This window comes from Anolis sagrei, chromosome 4 (assembly GCF_037176765.1).
Source record: "Anolis sagrei isolate rAnoSag1 chromosome 4, rAnoSag1.mat, whole genome shotgun sequence".
In the NCBI taxonomy this organism is placed as follows: domain Eukaryota; kingdom Metazoa; phylum Chordata; class Lepidosauria; order Squamata; family Dactyloidae; genus Anolis; species Anolis sagrei.
Window position 1 is genome coordinate 210,052,404 of NC_090024.1, and position 18,884 is coordinate 210,071,287.

The window sequence follows — 18,884 nt, forward strand, 5'->3', positions numbered from 1 at the left end:
ATGAGGTTTTTTTTCACTACAAATATGTACAGTGTGTGCATGATTCCCCCCCCCCCCAAAATTATATATAATCTACCCCAACAGTCTTAGGGATGGCAAATCAGCCCGTGGATTAAGAAGTTTGAGGACCCCTGGTCAACAGGGACAACCCAACTTCCTTGTTGTAATAAGCTGTCAGATAATTTCCCAGCACAATTTAAAGTGCCGTTTGTGACTAGTTAAACTGCACACAGCTCAGGTTCAGGTGATCTGCAGGAACATTTTCTCCAATATGAACCTTTCTGTGTTTTGTGATCTGGGGAAGCCTTCTATCTGTCTCACTACCCTCGCAGGTGCATCTGGTGGGAGCAAAGTAAAGAGTGCTCACAGTGGTTGCTTTTAGGCTCTGGAAGACCATTCTTAGAGATCTCAGGTCTTTTCTACAGTGATGAAAAAATTCTGTTGCACACTGAATTTTCCCAGTCCACATTGGCAACAGTAACCAATTAATGCCACACACATCACAAATGGTATCACATATGTCATACCATAGCTGGCCACACATTTCTCCCTGACAAACTCACTTAAGTGTAAAGGAAATGGCCAACATTCTCCAATCCTTCACATTATATTTGTCCACATTCTCATGGGTACTCTCCCCACAAACCACTATGCATGTAAAAATGTGTATTTCCTGTTAATTAGGGATGTCCTCAATTACAAGTCTGTAGCTGCAACTTAACTAGCCCAACTTCCTCACCACACTCCTTCTACTGCCCTTCTACTTGTCCACTCATATCCGACCCAAAACTCCAGCCCCTCAGTGTATTTAACACTTTCCTACCATGAAGAATCTCTCCTTATGATATCAGATTTTAAACCCCTTTCCCAATTATCACCATTGTCACCTCTGTTCTTCTGTTGTCACATTTTAACCACTTCATGTTTTCTACTAGCAAGCTTCAAACGCTTTCCCCAATGTTCAACATCCTTTTTTCACTTCTTCTGCTGGCAGATTTTGTGCCCCTTTCCCAAAGAATAATATCATCTCCATTCTCCTAAAGACTCATATGTGGCCCAGGTCATGTACCTTCAATAGTTCTGCCCACCAATAACTCCTACCTGCAACTCAACAATGTGAAGCAACCTTGGAGAACTGTCCAAAAAATCTGGATTTTCTGGAAAACTGCAGGGTAATGGCCATTTTTTTTAACCAGGTTGGAGTTCAAAGAACCACATTCTAAAATCATTGTGTATTGATTTGAAGAGTTTTGAATTGTGTACATTTTAGTCCATGTAGCTAAAAGCCCTGGGACCTGCGCAGTCTTTGCTATCCTTCCATAGGCAGATGAAGGCTTGCTTAATTTTGGCAGGACATTAAAAACTGCTCAGTGGTAAAGGGACTCACATAATGCCCTGTATTGTCTGCTTGTTTTCTTTGTAAAGGCAATGCACTTTTGGCTATATTTGTTTTAACTTCAAAGCTGCCACGAGTCCAAAATAGGGAACGGTGCAGTGAGGATGAACTGCAGTAGTGCAGGAAGGCAAGGTGTAAAAATATGATTTAAAAAATAGTGCAAGATCCAGTCTCATTGTCCATTTGTTCATATTCCTAAATGATAATGAAATGATAATGAAACCATAGTGGACTAGTTGGTTCATGTTACAAAGTCCAGTGTTTCTATCTGGCCTTACCTGTTCCCTAGAAGTAATAAATGGGAGATGTATTGGTCTATGAAACCACCTTTCTTAAAGTCTTACAGAATCTCGAGAATTGTCGTTCTTCCTGAGCCACCTTTATGAATTAGATGAAAAGATCCCATTAAAGAACTGAACTCTTTCCTCAGATTAATTTGTATAGATTTCCATCTCATATTCTTGGCTACTGTTCCAGGTAGTAGCAGCTGGTATCTCCCACAGCAATTGAACTATGAACCCACTCCAGGCTTTAGCAAAGACTTTAAAGGAATTGTCCAAGGTGCTGAACCATAGCTTTCAAACTGGATTTAGCACCATGGATAGTTCCTTCAAAGCCACCCAAAATCTGGATTAGATTCAATACACCATCAGCTGCCACTGATAGATATTCTGTAAAAACCCTTTCATGTGAGGAAAAGGAAGAAACAGATTGCATTTTGAAAGTGTGCTACTCATCCCTCATTCATAGAGCCCAAGAGTTTTAAGAATTGTACTTTTATTTATTGTGTCAGAAGCAAATGGAGAATACAGTTATAATGTATTAAAAAACACAAAGTTAAAAACTTGACATTATGCTAAATTTCCTTTGACCAGAAGCTGGCCTCTTGGAGTGCCTCTGGTGTCATTGTAAGAAGGTCCTCCATTGTGCATGTGGCAGGGCTCAGGCTACAATGTAGTAGGTGGTCTTGGTTTGCTCTTCTCCACACTCACATGTTGCAGACTGTACTTTGTAGCCCCAGTTCTTAAGGTTGGCTCTGCATATTGTGGTGCCAGAGCACAGTCTGTTCAGCACCTTCCAAGTTGCCCAGTCTACTATGTGTCTCAGTCACTGATTGAAGTTCCAGGTTTTTATCCTGTCACTTTTGGACTCTTGCTTGCTGAGGTGTTCCTGCTAGTATCTCTGTAGATCTTAGGAAGCTGTTTCTTCATTTAAGTCATTGGCATGCTGACTGATATCTGAACAGAGGATGGGCTGGAGATGTCAATGCCTTGGTCTTTTCATTATTGGCTGCTACTTCCCAACGGATGACAGATGGTGCAATACCAGCTAAACAGTATAATTTCTCCAGTGGTGTTGGGCATAGGCATCCTGTGATAATGTGGTATGTCTCATTAAGAGCTACATCCATTGTTTTAACCTGGTGAGATGTATTCCATACTTGGCATGTGTACTCAGCAGCAGAGTAGCAAAGTGGAAGGGCAGATGTCTTCACTGTATCTCATGATCCACAGGTTGTGCCAGTCAGCCAGTTAGCTTTCATATGATATTGCTTCTAGCACCCACTTTTTGCTTGATATTCAAGCAGTGCTTCTTGGAGGTCAGAGCACAGTCCAGAGTGACTCCCAGGTATTTTGGTGTGCTTCAATGCTCCAGTGGGATTTTTCCCAGGTAATTCTCAGAGCTCAAGATGCTTGTCTGTTCTTAAGGTGAATAGCACATGTCTGCATTTTAGATGGATTAAGAATCAGCTGGTTTACCCTGTAATAGGCAGTAAGAGCACCTAAAGCTTCAGACTATTTCAAAGTTTCCTGCTTGAGCGGTGATAGCACGATCGTCAACATAGATGAAACTCTGTCCCTTCTGGCAGTGGCCAATCATTTGTGTAGATGTTCAACACTGATGGTGTAAGCACGCTCCCCTGAGACAGGCCATTCTTTTGTTTTTGCCATCTGCTTCTCTGACCCTAGAACTCGACAAAAAGAGCTCCTGTTTTGTAGCAGATTTCCTATGAAGCAGGTAAAGTGGCAACCTTTTGTGATATTATATTTTTTCCTCAGGAGGAGGTGATGGTTTACAGTATCATAAGCTGCTGGCAGGTCTATGAAGACAGTGCCTGTTATCTGCAGCATGCAAGAACTGTGCTGTAGCAATGTGGTAACTTTCCAGTTTCTATAACTCCATAACCTTAGTTATAATTCAGGGTAGGCATAATTCAGGGGAATGCTGTAGCACTGGATGCTAAGTTCCCCACTCAACAACAAAGCTCAGGATCCATAGGACAGTTACAGTTAAAGTGGCATCAAATTGCTGTAACGGTACAGAACAGACACATACTTGCAGTGACAGCAATAAGAAGCATTCCAACTTACCCTGTAAAACCAACACCTTCAAGCTGCATCACTGCCATTTTGGGGAAGGCCACATTACTAAGATATTTGGAGGTCCACTAAGTCCTGTTTTTGAACTGTAAACCTTTTTTTTTTTTACTATAGTTGTTTCCTAGTAGAAGAATTAGATAGCATCAAGAACCCAGACACATATTTTGCTGTTTTTATCCACCTGTTCTTATTTTTCTTTTTTATGCTCGTTTCAACAGTAAGTGTGTGAGAAAGAAATTTTTGGTCCTTCTGATGACTTGCAAGCTGCTCTGGCAGGCTTTCCAGTGAGGCATAAATGCTTTAAGCAAATGAATAAATACACTAAGCTGGTTTTCTCAGTTTATTATTTGACCATCCAATCAATCCAAGCAACACATCTATTTGCCTTTATTTTATTAACTTCTTTTCATCTACTAATTTCTTCTAGTAATCTGAGCTGAAATGTGGTGCTGGAAGAGAGTTCTGTGGATACCATGGGCTGCCAAAAATAAATGGATCCAAGAGCCAAGCAAATGAAGCCAAAATGATTGAACTGAGTCTACCATACTTTCGACATATCATGAAATGACACCACATTGATAGGGGAAATGATGTTTGGGAAAGTTGGAAGCTGTAGAAAAAGTTGGTTTGATTTAATCAAGGAAGCGAAAGACTGAGTTTGCAAAACCTAAGCAGGGCTATTAATGACCAGGGCTCTTGGAGGTCTCTCCATCATGTCATCACAAGCCAAAGCTGATGCAGTGGCAAACAACAACACCTAAATAGCTTCCCAGAAGTCCTAGAACCCATTTACTGAAAACTGCTGGAGGGAAATTCTGCTCACTCGTACTAGTTGGCATCATGTAATCTGCCCATGCTTTATGACTGCCACTATATTCCACTGCTGGAGAAAGAATTTCACTATTGATACTGGATGTCTGCATATATCTACCTAATTTGCTCGCTGAAGTTAGACTGACACAGTTACTCTGAACTGCTTCACTGATAGTTGTTAGACTGAAGCAGTTCAATTGACCCCAAGATTTAATTTGACTTTTTAATAAGTCAGAATAGGTCAAGCACCTCAGATGGTTCCCTTAAAGTCCAGACCAGTGGTTCCCAACCTGTGGTCTGTGGACTACCAGTGGTCTGCAAGAACACAAATATGGTCCATGGCCTCACCATTACTACACTGTTAACTCAAAACCATGGAGCAACGAGAGAGACTGGTCTCGTGAAACTTTCTTAAAGTCTCAAGGCAACAGAGATGTCAGGAGGGGAGAGGCTGACAACCCATGAAAGATTACTACTACCACATCAGCTCTAGATTATTAAATATGGCTTTCTGTGGGTGAACAGATGGCAACTACTGGATGGCATTTGTTCTGTATCAGAAAATAGAGCTGATGTGGTCTATCCAATGCAATTTTCTGAATCAGCACCCCAAATACCAAAACCGAATCTAAAGAGTGGTCCCTGGCCAAGTGATCCCTGTTCAAAAAAAGGCTGGGAACCACTTGTCCAGACCAAAATCCAGACTGGCAACACTCCCTAGCTAATGTGAAAGGCACCAACCATCACTGCAGTTATGAAATGCCATTGAAGGTTCTTGGGCAGCAGTGCACTGTCCAATCACAGTACTTTTTTGATGAAGGAACTGGATTACCTGATCCCAGGCCTGTTGAAGGCACTGATCCTATATAGAATTAGACATTCTTATAGCAACACCTTTGATTTCCATAAATTTAAGCTTGCCTTAGTCTCCATTGCATAGGACTGCACTTTATTTTGTTGCAGTTGATCAAACACTGGATGAATGGATCACACTCCTTGTACTACTGCCTTCTTACATCTTCACCAAAGTTAAACTAGTTTGTTTGAAGAAGTAGACTAAGTCCACATTGATTCTACCATATAACACATTTTCAGAATGCGGATTAACTGCATTGAACTGGATTATTCAGCCATGCTGATTTATATAATCCAGTTCAATGCAGACTAATCTACATTACGTGAGTTTACACCAGGCATGGGCAAATGTCAGCCCTCCAGGTGTTTTGGATTTCAAATGCCACAATTCCTAACAGCCAACAGGCTGGTAGGAATTGTGGAAGTTGACGTCCAAAACATCTGGAGGGCTGAAGTTTGTTCATGCCTGGTTTACACTGAACTTATAATACAGTTGAAAGATGGATGGATGGCATCCTGGCTTAATTTTGAAGGAGCTGGGGGTGGCCACGGCCGACAGGGAGCTCTGGCGTAGGCTGGCCAAGAGGTCATGAAGAATGAGAAGCGACTGAACGAATAAACAACACACCTAAGGCTGGGCTTTAGGGGGCGGGTGGAAAGTTTTGGTAGGGAAACTTCCCCATCCTACTGACTCCATGTATTCCTTTGAGTGAGGAGCTTAGCTAGGCGGTCGTACGCATATCCACGCCACAAGACGTCTCAAAAAATGAGGAGAATGGTAGAATGATGGCATCAGCATCATCACAGAATCAGCACCATTCCAAAAAGCCAGTAACCCTGTCCATTAAGTCGATCGCTCTAAGATCAGTCCTTCCACCTCTTCCCAAAATGCCTATATTTGCTGTCAAGCTGTTTGTTTACAAACGCTGGCGAGCCGAGAGGCGCAGGGACCGCTTCCTCCTTTACGAGCGGCCCCTCCTGCTTCCTCCTGCTTCCTTGGTCCCCCCGTTGAAACCAAGTCCCATTTACCCACAAAAGAGGATGCCGCCAATTGCTCCCAATGCACGCGGGAGTTTCAGGGCTCGGGTGTCCGTGCTAAGAGCCAAGCCACGATTAGAATTAATCCTCCCTCTCCTCGGTCTCTCCTCGGTCCCTCCTCCCAGTGAGTGGACTGTTCCAAACTCACCAGAGGGGGAGGGATAGGAAAACCTTTCCAAGAAGCTTCCACCCCAGCCTTGTCGGGTAGAGCTTTCCCCTTTGGAGTTCAACCCCCTTCGCTTCTCAGCGGTTGCCTTGTGGTCCTTTTTCCGGCCCGGGAGCGATGTAGAGCAAGCCTTTCCTCGCTCCCCTCCCCCTTTTTTCTTTGACAGAATGGTATGTTCGGAAGAAGGGCTCTGGGCTCCTGGACGCGGCTCCTCCAGTTGCGTTCGCGGCTCGGTGGAGTTGGCGGGCAGCTCTGCTTTGGGGAGCCCGCGGGGGCTTCAGCGCCTGGGCTCTAACTCTGTGGGTGGCTCTCTCACTCTTTCCTCCTTCCTTGCCTCTCACTCACTTCTTCTTTGACATTTTTCCTTCTGGCAATTTTCTTGCTTGGTGAGTATTTTTTTTCCTCCCTTTCTTCTTCTTTTCCTCCTCTTTCTTCCTTTCCCCAGTTGTTTTTCCCCCCTTTATTATTCTTTTACCAACCCCGACAAAAGATTATAATCCGGAATTCACTTTTTTGTTGTTGTTGATGATGATGTATGGCCCTTTTAAAAGAAAACAGTTTTTTTCTTTCTTGCTTGTCTGTTTGATATATTTGAAATGTGAGGTGTAACTCATTTGGTCCTCTCTCTTTTTGGGCTCTTCTTCCCCTACTTTCCACTATTTTTTCCTCCCTGTGCTTCTCCCCCTTCTGTGTTTTCCTTTCAGCCCCATAGAGCTCTGTTTTTTGCAAGCTTGTCTTATCAACCCCCCCCCCCCCCCCTATATACACACACTTGTCTTATAATCCCCCTTTTTTTGTTTTTTCTTCTTGGGATGTTGGACTGCTCTGTATGCCTTTTCTTTTGTCTTTGAACTTTCAAATGTTTCTCCTCTTTGCTATGACAAAGTCTTTGGTTCTTGTGCCTGCTGAAATATATCGCAATTTCTTGCCATTTTTTAAGAAAGGAAATTGGAAAGACACCACTGACAGAATGGAAATCTTTCACTTTCTTTTGTAATGGTCCCTTGCAAAGTGGATTTCAAATATGTTTTGCCCTGAGTCTGGAAGCGGCAAAGAGCCCAGAAGTGCTGTGTGTGCCAAGAGGTGGGAAGTAGGATGGCCGGGGAGCGGGATCCTTCCCCACACACACACACTTTGAGTCTCCAGGAAGCCAAAAGTGTATTGCAAACATCCTCCTGCATAAGAGGAACACCAAAATGAATAAAATCAACAACTTCATATGTGTTGATGTCGGCACTAGAGCACTTTCAGTGCAGGTGTGGTGGTTTCTGTATGGAGTTATGACTTGTTCTTCTATCGATGATGTCTATCTGATGGATTGGTGGAAGCAATTGAGGAATGGGCCTTGTTGACGTGCCATGAAATTGGCCTCATGCAAATTTTTAAAAAATCTCACAACATTTTGTTATTTATTTTATTTATTTTGCATCAAAAACATAAAACTGATACTTGTCAGTATATTTTCCTTCTTTTAATATATTGGGAAGCTTATAACAAAAAAAATTAAAATTCAAAAGTAGATGTGGAATGACACATTTATTTTGCATCAAAAGCATAGCATAAATTAGCATAAACTGATACTTGTCAGTATATTTTCTTTCTTTTAATATATTGGGAAACTTATGACAAAAAAAAATAAAATTCAAAAGTAGATGTGGAATGACATTTATTTCACATCAAAAGCATTGCATAAATTAGTATAAAGCTTGAAAAAAATAGAAGAAGCACAAGTGGCTAAACATGTTTTGACCAAAAATGGGCAACAGCAACTGCATTGTCTGTAGCTTTAAACAAATATTCCTCTTTACATGAGGCAGGGCGTTGTGGACAAGCATACAGGTGTGGAGTTGTCTGTTCTGCTCCACAGTCACTCAAGGTGGAGGATTCTTTTAGGTAGTGCCATTTTGCTAGGTTGTTTTTTGATCTACCCAGTCCAATTCTGAGTGGAGTGGGTTCAGGGACTTCCAAGTTGCCCATTCTTAGTTTGCCCCTGCAGTCAGACCCCCATGGAGGGGCCATCCAATTGGGATTTCCTGGTTTAGCTGCCCAGAGAGATACTCCTGCTGATGCTGGGGAAACATTAAGAGGAATGGTGGTTCTCATGAAGCTTTTCCTTGATTTAAGCCTACTGGGAGAAGGCTGATAGCCATGCAGCGCGTGGCTAACATTTTATTAGATTGAAGTTAATTTTGCACCAGTATTACCAGAGTAGCCTGTAGGCATGGGCAAACTTTGGCCTTCCAGGTGCTTTGGACTTCAACTCCTACAATTCCTAACAGCCAAGAGGGCTGAAGTTTGCTCATGCCTACTCTAGATGGACTCCTCCCTGGGTTACTTTAAGCAGTATTTATAAGAATACAGCATTGACGGCTGTAGTCTTCAATCCTGTAGGAAGTAAACTTTAACATGTGCTTTGACATAGGAAGCTACCCATATTGTTTCCAGAAGTCTTGCCTGCTAAGATTTTTTAACTGAAGATGCCAGGGACTATAACCAAGATTTTCTGAAAGCATGACTTCTGTTCTGCCATCGGTCTGTGGTTCCTCCCATAACCTTTGAGACTATCTTTAAAGGACACAAAAACCTTACTATGCTTTGTGTCCTCAAATCCTCCTGAGAATCTTGGCTAGGTTTTGAGATGGTTCAGTCAAGAGTTAGTGACTTGCCCAGGGCTGTGCAATGAACTGAGATCTGAACCTTGCTATCTTGCATCTAAATCAAAGATTGTAGTAGTTGCTGTGCTGGTCTTGCAATATGGGAATTGCATCTTGCTGCTCAGCAGTGTGTAAATTGTATACACCCACGCATTCAAGTCCATTGAATGAAAATAATAACAGTGATACATGTAAGTGATACAAAATTCAATGGCAAAATGTACTGACTTAGTGCCAGTGAAACTGAGTTCTATTGTGCTCTTCTTAAAGATCCACCCATTGTTTACCTCTTAGTTTACTTCACCCTTCTGTCAAGGAGCTATTGCTAATTTCAGTCTCCCATTCTTAGGAAGTAGATCAGGCTGAGAGATGGTGACTTGCCCTGAAGCATGAACTGCGTTTTGCAGCTGAGTAAAAACGTTAATGTGGATTTCTCAGTCATTCCAGTTTCTCCATAATACACCAAAATGAGCAGACATTTAGGATTTGTCATATTTTTCAGCTATATAAGAAAGCAGAGAACTGCTACGTCTTACAGATATGAACAATAATGTGATTGCCATTCCGTTCTTGACATGCCCCGTCTTGGCAGGAGCTCAATTTCTACAGGGACTTGTCCTTGAAAGGGTATAATACAGTTTCCATTTGAAAATCTGTGTTTCCAAAACATTATGTTTCATAAAGCACTTCCTTTGAATTGGCGTGCCATCTGAAATCTTATTGAAGTGCTAAGAACATCCAGGAAGAAGGTCATATGGTGAACAATGCAGGATGTCTTGGACATGATAGAACTAGATAAGCTGTGAAAGTCAGATGTGTTTGTACATCTACTTCTAGGGAAGTCAACCATGGCATAGTGATTAGCCTTGAGTGCCAGGCTTATGGATTCACATGCCCATGTGCATGCTATTTTAGTGAAACAATCCCTACTTTTTAATTCAACTGGTTGTTTTGTTGAGCTAAATCATAATGCTATGGAGTGGCAGCTTCCTGATTTAAATGCACTCTTGCCATTATTTTCCATTTGGTTTTTTTCTGATTAATCACACCTGCTGCTTTTTTAAAGTTTCTTATACTGTGGGCTTCTTTCTTTTTTCAAAGAGCTTCGGAGCCAATGAAATAGCCAGCCCACTCAAAGCTCAGCACCCAGAACCACATTCATTTTAATGGGGGAAGAGGCAAGTATATGCCTAACAATTCTAGTGAATCAAAGGGATTTCAGTCATAGTAAATTTGTTGAGATCATGTTGGCTATGACTAGAGAAGTGCTTGTACAAAAATGGGCTGGGTTTTGTTTTTGTTGCTATTTTATTTATTTTTTAAAAACACAGAAGAAAACTCACCCCAAAAAGTGTCAGGACCATGGGGCAAGATGATTTCCTCCCAACAGCAGAATCTGGGCCCAGAGGGGCTTACACAGCCTGACACAACAGAGATCGGTACTGCTGAGCAAGAGCAAGACACTCCAGGGAGAGATACAGATGAATATAGGTAGAATGAGTCTCTTCAGGAGGAAGAGCAGAACTTAACTCTCCCTGCCCAGTTGCAAGTCATTCAGCTGCACAGGTCCAATTGGTTGGCCCAAAGAGAAAGAACGCAGCATCAAATGATGGAGCAAGTATAGAGCTCTTTGCAGTCTTTTAAAAGCCACCCCTCTCAATAGTGGCTTCTCACTGGTATTATTCATATTTACAGATGTTTTTGGTTGAAGAAATAAATGGGTTTGGCAAGAATGCAAGGCATCTCTTTGAAAAGCACATATACCTTAGACTAATATTCTTCAGCTGCCTAGTAGAATACCAGTGGAGAAAGTATGCTGGCTCTGACTGTCAAGATAAAGTTGTAGATGGATTTCAAGGGAAAAGCAAAACAAAGAAAGTGAGTCTCATAAGGATTGCTTGCTTCTGCTGAAAAAGCAGATAACCATGATTTTGGAAGGATGTTTTATCTTGTATTGGTACTTACTGCTGTGAAGGTTTGTGGCTGAGAACACGTGTGTCAGGAAGGATAGACTTCATTTCATTAATGTCATGGCTTCGTCAGTTAATAGCAAAAGCAAGGTCTGAATGATTGTTTGTTCAGCTCAAAATCTTGGTCAGTAGAGCCTAGACCATAGGGCTCTTACAATATTGTTGGACTGCAAATCCAATTGTCCTTGGATACTCATTACTTTGATGAAGTCTACTCTGTTTTCCTTGCCTAAGAAACTCAAGTATGCATGAGCTTCTTCTAAAACAGAGAATCTGAAGAGCATTTTTTCTACTTCGTTAAGCACACAATTGAGTAAGTTTTGCAGAATATTCATAAAAATAATTTGAGGAGCTTGGCAACAATATAATATCATATATTTATGAGATATATAGTATATAATATATATAGTACATAGGATTATATACCAATATAATATTAAAAAGATGAAATGAACTAGCAAAGAGATGTAGGTTGGCATTGAACACTGAAAGCAAAGGCAGAGTGAAGTCTGAAATAATGAGCTGTGTAGACATAGTACTCGCATATATTGCCATAGTGAATGTTTTCTAAATTTATAAAAAAAAATTATAGGCAAAAGTGTTTTAGGTTAAGAAACGATTTTCTTCTAACCTCAATGCATAATGTAAGAAACAGTCCTAAAAGATTCAAGTGAAGGACCTTCTACCGAAATCAAATGATTGTATTAAACATGGTTCAGTGTGTTAAAAAATGGACACCCAGGAAGGCAGAGAAAATACTTTCGGAGATAGCAATGAATACAAAAATAAATGTACATTGCCGCCCGCCCCCCATTTTTTAACTTTATTTCTCTTTAAAGGTCATGGTCATTTCATTCCACTAAAACAACAGTTAAATGTCCCCTTCAGCTAATTTGTAGCTGTGAAAGATGCAGGAGCCCAGCTCAGATATTGAAACTCCATGCACAAACTCAAAATTGGTGCCAGCAACATAATATTTTCTATTGATGTGCTGGAGGAAGGCCACAGGGAAGCACTCACTGCTCAATACCAGCCTGTTCAGCTGGGGAATGTTATCTTTGTTGTCCTCCAGGCATCTGTGGTAGTGGTGGTGGGGGAAGGCTTGCCAGGTGAGGGGGCTGGGGAATGTTCTTTTTGTTGTCCTCCAGGCATCTGTTGTGGTGGTGGTGGGGGAAGGGTTGCCAGGTGAGGGGGCATGCATCTAGGTGGCCTTCTTTCTGGAAAATGGAGGCCACGATGCTACCACCCTCTTGGGATTGAAGACTGATACTCTGAGGGCCCAGTGTATGATGCAGCTGTGCTTTGGAGCAGCAGCGTTCAGACATTCTTGCCACTCACACTCCTCTTCCAGGTGGTAGAGGTGCAAATGCTGGGCCATGCGCTACAGGAATGTTTGCTCCTACACCAGGAAGGGCCCCTGGTGCTTCGCCCAGTCCTGCAGCTCTACTTGAAACTTGCAGTGGGTCTTCTGCAGCTTCACCCACAGCTTCTCTTCCTGCAGAAGGTTGGCCCCGTGGCTCCTGAAGTGGCTGGGGTCTGATGTCTTACAGTAGTGAAAGTAGCACCAGCTCTTTTCCCACTTGTGGATGCCTTCCAACAGTTCCCAGTGGGCCTCATAATGCTGCTTCACCTGGAAGATTTCCACCTTGTACTGTTGCAGTAACTCCTCAGTAAAGTCTACCCAGAAGTAGGAGCTGAAGGAGTGCTTCTGCTTCTCACTATAGAAACACTTCTCCAAGTAGCTGGCTAGCTCCCCCCAAATGGCCTCAACTGCTTTTGGGATGTTGAGATGCTTGAGCTTCTCCAAGCAGTTTTCCTCCAGCACATTCAAGATCTTGGACCTGGACCCCACCATGGGTGAAGCGAAGGCCTCCCCTTCCTCCACGAGGACCTGCAGGTGATTCCAGAGCAGCAGGACCCTGGAGCGCAGATCACACAGCACTTCCTTCAGGGTTGTCTTGACTTCAGGAGCTCCGTGAAGGCAGCCATGTTCTCAGTGGAGATGCAGAAGGCCTCCTCGTCATTGCAGACCACATCCTGCTCAGAGCTCATCTCAGGACTCTGCTCCAACTCTTCCATGTAGAGCATGATCTGCCGCTTTGCCTCCAGGAACTTGGCCCAGTGGTGCTTCTTTTTGGCCAAGAGCACTGCCAGGTGGTTCTGGGCCAGGCTGGGCATGGCCTCCAGCTCCTTGGTGGAAGCAAAGGGCTCAATACAGAGCAAGTCACAGAGGTCCTGGTCCTGCAGGGCCTTCTGCTCCTGCTGCTGCTTCTGCATCACTACCACCCAGATGCACCCTGCTGCAGGATGGTGGCCTCCACGTTCTACTTCTACATACAGCTCCTTGCAAAGGGTGGCCTGCTCCTTGAGGGAGATGGTGATGTTCTAAAGCAGCCGTTACTTCAGTTTCTCTCCTTTTCCACCATCCTCTCTAGGAGGTTCTTGTTGTGCTTCTGGACCACTTGAGAGCACTCCAGCACTGGTGCTCAGGGAGGTCAATGTCCTCCCAAATGTTGTGTATGTGCTTCAGGGCCTAACTCAAACAGGCCACTGCTTTGTCCACCAGGACTTCGCTCCTCCGCTGGGCTCCCAAACTTCTGTCCTCTAACTCATAAAGTTATAATGAGGTAGTTAAAATGTAATCCAAAACCTACACTTTTCATTTCTATATTTACTGAGTAGGTTAATCTGTAGAATTCATGCTGATCTGGATAATCTGGATCTGGAAAAAAATGTAGAAAAAAGGTTTTAGAGAAATACTGAAAGGCATTATCCCAAACCTGAGATATGTCATTTATTTTTTTATTTTTTTGCCTGCGGCTATTGCTTTTTAAGAAGACAAGGCTCTTGTTTTCAGGCTGGCCTAGAAAAATGCTAGGGATGAATTCAAAGCAAAGGTTTTCAGAAGTTGTCATCTATGATTAAGTTGATCTTTCTGTTGCATAAGAACACATTGCTTTTGGGTTTGAAAAAGTTTGCCCTATGTATTTTCTTTCCTTCACTCCTTTAATACTTAAAAGTTAATGTAAATTGGAATATCAAAGACCTGAACTCTGAGGTATATTTTAATAGGTATGTCATGTTTCCACCAGCTGAATCTCTTGAGGACACTTACTATATATACTCACGTATTTCTAGACATTTTAGTGGAAAATTACCCATGACCAGGTTTTTGGGAGTCAGTGTAAATACTGTACCTTGACTCTTTTTATTTAAAAGGAAATCACCCACATCTCTGGGCAGAAAGGCAAAAGTCTGTCCTGGGAAAACCCAAAAGAAGCATGAACCCCCTTTACTTTCTTCACCACAATGCTGCTTCTGGGCTTTTGGAATATCTGGGTGGAAAAATGGTGGCAGCACATATGGACTACTGGTTCCCTGAGGCAACACTGGATCATTCTTTGTGGAATGACCTTGGATTTATCCATGGGTCACCTCAAAATCAATAATTTTGGCTTCAAATCTGCCTTCAACTAATACATGAAATTGACTTATACACAAGTACATACAGACGTTCTGACCACTTTTACAATATAGCAGACCAAAGTAGTTGTAGTTCAGAAGTCTAAGAAATGTTTGGTTCACCCCTGCTTCTCAGTCAAGTTCCTAGTCCACAAAAAGTAGCTAGGCTAGAGACAGTGCTACCTGCTATTCCCTCCCCTTTTGGTGCCATAGCAATTGAATTCTGTGAGGGAAATTCCTTTTAAGTTTTCAATAGCCCCTGGGTGATTCTTCCTTTCAGGTCTGGTCTTTCTTTCTTTGTCTTTTCGTCTCCCTGTGGGGTTGCATTTTGCCTCTTTGAAAGGTGAAATGTAGCAGCATGGACATTTTTACCTTTTGTCTCTTTTAGAATATGTAGTTACAGTTAAGTTAGTGAGCTCCAAGACTATCCACAATGTATTTCTTTTACTTTAATAAATATTTGAAACCTAAGATTGACTCTGTAATCCTTAGCCATTCTAAAAAGATAAAGGCTATTCCTGCTCACAACATGTAAGTTTCTGCTGGTTATGAACTTATTTTCTGGTACTCTGCTATATTTTGGTGGAATTATTGGTTATTGTTGAACCTAACAGCTCAGATTCCACAACAAGAAGGGACAATGACATAGCATTCTAGAGCAGTGGTTCACAACCTGTAGGTCCTTCAGATGTTTTGGCCTTAGACTCCCAGAAATCCTAATTGCTGGTAAACTGGCTAGGATTTTGGGGAGTTGTAGGCCAAAACACCTGGGGACCCACAACTTGGGATGGCATAGGAAAGGGTTGGCTCTCCATAACGTTTGTTTTGCTGTCTGTGTCCCTGTTCAGAAGATTTCATCTCACTTTCTGTCCCTGTGACAATTGGAGTTTGAACATTTTGGGCTGTTGTGGAAACAAGGATTGGTGAAAAAGTTTCAGTGGAGACATCTTGTCCCATGATAATTCTTCCAGGAGTGAATTTTCCTTTTTATGAGTAGATTTTCTCCCACTTCCTGTTGTCTGACCCCTGTCTGTAACTAGGAATTAGATGTAGGTCTGATGTTTGTTACTCAGGGACTGCCTGCAGTTTAATTCTATTTAATATTGAATTGAAGAAGACCTGGTTCACAGGTAGAGAGACTTCACCATGAAGTTTCCCATCAATCCATAACTCATACATCAATGCTTCAGTAGCCTGCAATGAAAGGTTCTATTTGAAATTCAGCAATAATAGAAGCTCTGTGGTCTGTCACATGATGTGGCAGCCATCATGGGATGAACTAGGATGGTGCAACTGCTTTCTCCTCTGTAAAATACCATTCAGAAGAGATGCTAAACTCCTATCAGGCATTTGATAGTTGAGGTTCTAATGTATAAAATAAGCTTATTGTAAGCTGTGCTTCTAACTGTTGAATGTTCTAACTCTTAGGATGAAAAATCCATTGAACTAACTACATAAGAATGTCTACCTGCTTTTGCTGGCCAAACAAAGCAGCTATGGACATATTGTATCTTAAGAAATGGCAATAGATTGAGATTCTTCATTTTTATTCATGAAATCTTATTATTGCTCTAGAACAGTGGTTCCCAACCTTTGGTCATCCAGGTTTTTACCTTATGACTTGTTGATTGGGGAGAATGATAAGGGGATCTGTTGGATTTTTTGGTATCTCTGCCAACTTACCAGCCATCTCAGCCAACTTACCAGCCATTAAGAATTGTGGGTGCTGAAGTCCAAAACACTTGGAGGATCAAATGTGGTGAACCACTTCTTTAAAAAGATAGCAGTGTATTTGGGATTTTCTCTCAAGTGCAAAATAATTCATCTGTTTGGTAGGGAAGGTGCTGCCAGCTTCCTTGGGCACCTTGGCTCAGTCTTGACGGGGCCACAAGTAAAGGCACAATGCCAGCATATCTACGCATATCATATGGCATTAGGAAACTCTTTATATGCATGGGGGTGAGATTCAGTAAATTGCTTTGGCTTTCAGATAATTGTATATATTAATATAGATGCTAATTAAACTATTTATACCTCCTTTTAACATCTATTTGCAATTCATGGCAGGGTGCGGCATAAGCTCTGTAAAGTAAAATGCAAGAACAGAGCCAAAAACAACAGCAAAGCTCCTTAGAATTTGCCTAGGTTACATTTACAATCCTATACCAGTGTAGTAAAGATTGAACTCAATTGAATTCAACTGAACTCAATGGGACAGAGTATACACAGACAGGATTCATATGAAATACCCAGATCAATAAAGATTTTTTCCAGTACATAAAACATCCATGTAGCATTGGGAAGAACAAAGAGTTTTACCTTATGACTTGTTGATTGGGGAGAATGATAAGGGGATCTGTTGGGTTATTTGGTATAAACCTAAAGGTAATCCCAAAAGAATCATCCATATTATATAACTGGAATGGATAACACAGTAAACACAGTAAACTATCATGTCTCAAAGTTTATCTGGAATGATACAACATTGCAAAAAGTTACATTAGCCCCCACCCCCCCCCCACCCCCCGAAGCATATGGACTATGTTTATTGCTTTTATTATTAGCAATTGTTTTCTAAGTAGAAGACAATCCATAACATGACAGTGAAGAATTCATCCACTGAAGTTCTGCTCTGACAGTTTAAAGTGGGAGGGAAAAGGTTTCAGGGTTTAGAGATCTATATGTGCTAGCAGAGTAGTATGACTAGTGCTTGATCTACTTGTTATGTGACTCAAGTGAAATGCTTTATGTTTCTGATCCTATACACATCTTCCCTGACACAGCGGAACAAACAATTGGTCAGGTTGGCTTATCGCTGTCATAAGAAAAAAGGTAAAATTGCTTCTCTCCACTGTTACCATAAGAAGCAGTACAGCTTCTCAGGGGTTTCTTCCATCTTGTACAGTCATTCTATGTGAAAATGAGCATTTTCTAGGAACTTAGATATGACCAGGAAAAGTGGTTTAATGCAGCCCTCTGGCCAAAGTAATTCAGCATCTCTATCTCCATGCAGTCATGCCAGCCACATAACCTTGGAGGTGTCTACGAACAACGCCAGCTCTTTGGCTTAGAAATGGAGATGAGCACCAGCCTCCAGAGTCTGACACGACTAGACTTAATGTCAAGGAACAACCTTTACCTTTACCTTAATCAACAGAAAAACACAAATAATTAAAATAGAAAATATGATGAATATGGAGATGCAAAACTTCACTTATTTTGTTCCTAATTGAAGAACTGAATAATGCTAGCCTTTTCTCTGCTAGATGGAGTTATGAGTTTGTTTGTTTTTTCGTGTCAGGAGCAACTTGAGAAACTGCAAGTCGCTTCTGGTATGAGAATGGTATCTTGCAAATTGGCCATTTGCAAGAGCGTTGCCCAGGGGATGCCTGGATGTTTTTGATGTTTTGCCATCCTTGTGGGAGGCTTCTCTCATGTCCCCTCATGGAGAGCTGGAGCTGAGAGAGGGAGCTCATCCGCGCTCTCCCCGGATTCGAACCTCTGACCTGTCGGTCTTCAGTTCTGCTGGCACAAAAGTTTAACCCATCGAGCCACTGAGGGCTGCTGGAGTTTTGAGTGTTTTAAATGGGTTCCTCCATTTATTTATTTATTTGCAAAATAACTTTGGAAATGTTTGCAAAATAATGAGCAAAAAGTGTGTTTTCTGTTACATTTAATAGTGTCTTGTTACATCAATCTTCTTACCCACCTTGTAGAAATACTGGCACTTTGCACATTTTTTTTTGTAAAATGAACCATGCCAATGATTTCTTTCCAGAAAAAGTAAGGTAAAAAACACCCCTCGCTAGTAGGCCATTTTCTTAAAGGGATATCTCAGTGAGAAAAACTGCAAATACCTCAATGACTAGCACGTTGGTAAACATATTTAAAAATGAAGTGTATCTTTGCTGGCAATATCCCCTCTTCTTTTTAAAGAGCTCACCAAGCATAGTTTTCACCCCCTGAGATACTTCTTAAATCGTGATGAGCTACAAATTGACTATTCTGAAGAGTATTTTTGCCTGTAAAATATCAACTTTGAAAAAATCCATGGGAGACCTAAGATTGCAGTTTTATGCACATTTACCTGGAACTAATTCAGGCTGAACAAAGTGGTATTTAGTTCTGAGATGTGCATGAGACAGGTCT

The 18,884-nt window shown here is 41.8% G+C and overlaps 1 protein-coding gene and 1 pseudogene across 2 annotated transcripts in view; one reads left to right on the forward strand and one right to left on the reverse strand.

Moving 5' to 3' along the window:
- Positions 1-6,846: 6,846 nt before the first annotated feature.
- Positions 6,847-18,884, forward strand: part of RALY (RALY heterogeneous nuclear ribonucleoprotein) — a 268,131-nt gene continuing 256,093 nt past the window's right edge. The window contains exon 1 of one of the 2 annotated variants that reach the window (XM_060772337.2): positions 6,847-7,035. The gene's annotated coding sequence lies outside the window, so the exon portion shown is untranslated. The remainder of the gene's footprint in view (positions 7,036-18,884) is intronic. The other variant, XM_060772336.2, reaches the window with a different exon arrangement.
- Positions 12,475-18,884, reverse strand: part of LOC137096863 (protein regulator of cytokinesis 1-like) — a 56,484-nt pseudogene continuing 50,074 nt past the window's right edge.